Raw genomic sequence first — 3,358 nt, forward strand, 5'->3', positions numbered from 1 at the left:
CTTTTTGTTTGTTATTTAGGGATGATGAGATGATTACCGGCAGAGTACTTTCTTTTCCCAAAAATGCATATTCCAGAGTGTTGGGTAATTCTTTGAGCTCGAGGTTCGGTGGTGATTCTGATGATGTGATGAGTTTTTTCTCTAATGGTGCTAGTTGTTCAACTCTTGACTTCCATTTATTAGTGTCCATGGATGGTGCTGAATTAAGCAGGGTGTTGACCTCATCGATCGATTTGTCAATATCAAAATCCAAACTAAAGTGAGTTAAACATGTTTGTAAATGATCATCACTAAGGTTTGAAAGAAAAGTATTATCAACTATTGTTTCTATTAAATCCACATCAACAATTCCATCATCTGCATTATGAAGTTGTTTGGCAATGTTGAAAATGTTTAGCTCCATAGTCATGTTGTTAAGGGCAACTGTATATTTCCAGTCCTGCATTGAATGTGAGCATCCGCAGTTGCCAAGAAAGGTCGGCCAAGGATAATGGGGATGTGCTTTCTTGAATCCTGGATTGGTTGAGTGTTAATTACAATGAAATCAACAGGAAAATAAAACTTGTCTACCTGGATAAGCACGTCCTCCACAATACCACGAGGTATTTTTGTGGATCGATCTGTAAGCTGTAACACCACTAGAGTTGGGTGTAATTCTCCCAGTCCAAGTTTTATAAATACTGAATAAGGCAACAGATTTACATTAGCTCCTAAATCTAACAAAACATTCTCAATTGTGTGGTTCCCTATACTACATAAGATAGTGGGGGAACCTGGGTATTTGCATTTTAGAGGAATTTTGTGTTGGAGTATAGAACTAACGTTTTCTATTAAAAATGCATTCTTTTGAATGTGGATGTTTCTCTTTTTAGTACAAAGGTCTTTAAGAAACTTTGCATAAGATGACACTTATTTTATAGTATCAAGTAAAGGGATGTTAACACTTACCTATTTGAAGATTTCAAAAATCTCACCTGTGGATTTTCTCTTCTTTCCTTTAGCTAACTTCTGAGGAAATGGAGCTTTGGGAATGTATTCTCGTGGGTTGGTTTCTTCGTTTTCTTATGATGGTGAATCCTCAGTATTTATAGGTACAATTTGATTTATTTTTGTCACTGGCATCTCCACTTTGTTGTCGACTTCTTTTCATTTTCGCAAGGTCATGACAGATTTGACCTCTCCGTGCTGCTGAGGTGAACTGGTACTTACTTCATGCACTCCTTTAGGATTAGGCACTGGTTGACTTGGAAACTTACCTTTCTCAACAATCATTACCAAGGTCTGAACTGAAGAAGCAAGCTGTCCCACCATCTTCTCGAGGCTTGAAATTGATTGGGCTTGTGAGTTGAAACCTGCTCTCATCTCATTTCGTAGTTCATCAATGGTGCGGTTCTATTGCTCAATCGTGGAGTGAGTAAGATTCTTGAGATTCTGGAATGAATCCTCCCATGGTTTGGCTTGAGAGTAATTCGGGTGTTGATTGTATGGTCTAAATGGTGGCTGAGAGGCTTGAGGAACTTGGGAAATTGGTTGCATTGGTGGAGCTGAAGCTACTGGTCTATTCTGTTGGAATCCTTAAGACCATGAAAAATTGGGGTGGTCTCTCCATCCAGGGTTATATGTGTTGGAGTATGGGTTGTAATTAGATGGTTTTCTCATTACACCTATGACATTGGCTTGATCTGAGTATGAGTCATGGTCATGTGGCTCTGTTGATTTAGCAGTCGATAACGATGCTATTTGTCGAGAGAGACCTTCAATTATCGCTTTGACTTCTTTAATTTCTGAACTTGACTCGCCAATGTGAATCTCATTTACTCCCTTAATTCTTCTAGTATTCCTGAGTGATCGACTCCGTTGTTGGGCATTATCCGCTTGTAGCTGAAAGAATTCCCAAATATCAGATGCACTTTTTGACATTAGCTCTCCTTCACTTATTGCCACTAACCATTCTTGCACATGAGACAATAATCCCTCCAAAAAGTATTGGCATTGGTGCCATTTCTTGTACCCATGATGTGGACAATTCAAGAGTAGCCTATTGAATCGCTCCCATGTTTCGAAAAACTGCTCGTCATCTCTCTGTGTAAACTCTGAGATTTTCTTGCGAATAGCATTAGTTTTATGCATTGGGAATATTTATTCAAAAATTTTATTACCATTTGTTCCCATGATGTAATGTTATTAGCAGGCAATGTATTGAGCCATGAACGAGCTCTTTCCTTCAAAGAAAATGGGAATAGTCTAAGTTAAACATCATCATCTGAAAAATTCTCATATTTAAATGTTTGACAAACAGCATGAAAATCATTCAAATGATTATATGGGTCATCATTTTCTAGGCCATAGAATGTTAGGAGACAATTTAACACACTAGATTTTAGTTCAAAACTCTTAGCAGCTACATTTGGGTATCTTATGCAAAATGTACTTAAATTAGCTAAAGGACTGAAGTAGTCCTTAAATGGCCTCTCATGTGGTGCTTGTTGTTGTTGCAAATCTATTTCACTTTTATCTTTAATTACAACGTGTTTGTGTGTGCGAAATGTTTTTTCAAGTTCAAGGTCTATAGGTTTAAGATTAAGTAATAATGACCTTCGACCATGCATGCAAAGAACACAAAAATAAATAAGAACAAAATTAATAAAAATAAACAATAAGGAGAAATTACGGTATTAACCTTATCACGTTGTTACAACATTTCTATAAAAACACACTAAAACAAATACGTGAAATAAATTAACTAAAAATAAATTAATAAGATAAACAAAAAAAATTACAAAGAAAAATAATTTAAAAATTAAATTACAGAATTTTAAAGAACATAAAAAGAAAAGAAATTCTTACCTCTAAATGTAGATTCACTTTTTTTTTTAAATTAAAACAAATACAAGAAAAATAACTAAAAGAAATTATTTACAAAAATTAATTCTACAAATTAAAATAACTTACCTCCTCGGCAACGGCGCCAAAAACTTGTTGTGCAAATTTTATTGAACTCGCAAGTGCACGAATCTATTGCAGTATAGATCAATGGTAACGAGTGTCGATCCTACGAGAATGTGGATTTTAATTGTGTGTAGAATTCATTTTTTTAAGTGAATGGTTGAATTTGTGGTGAAAATGACTTAGACTATCCTAGAATTTAAATTGGAATGACAGAATTAAATTAAAGAGGAAACTATTATAATTGAATCGCTTGGATATCTGGATTTGTATCAACATGCACCATGGGCTAAATATTCCTTATTAATACCAATTAAATCATGAGGGAGATTTCCACTCTTTATGAACCACACTCTAATCAATATGGTGCTAAGGGCTTATCGTGCTAAATAATAATATTCTTGTATTAGGG

At 35.1% G+C, this 3,358-nt stretch overlaps 1 non-coding gene across 1 annotated transcript; it reads left to right on the plus strand.

The window, feature by feature from the left end:
• The first annotated feature begins 2,008 nt into the window (after nt 1–2,008).
• On the plus strand, nt 2,009–2,112 carry LOC112498057 (small nucleolar RNA R71). The gene has a single exon (XR_003065143.1). It is a non-coding gene; the product is annotated as a small nucleolar RNA R71 (small nucleolar RNA).
• The last annotated feature ends 1,246 nt before the right edge of the window (nt 2,113–3,358 follow it).

This window comes from Citrus sinensis, chromosome 1, assembly GCF_022201045.2.
Source record: "Citrus sinensis cultivar Valencia sweet orange chromosome 1, DVS_A1.0, whole genome shotgun sequence".
Taxonomy (NCBI): domain Eukaryota; kingdom Viridiplantae; phylum Streptophyta; class Magnoliopsida; order Sapindales; family Rutaceae; genus Citrus; species Citrus sinensis.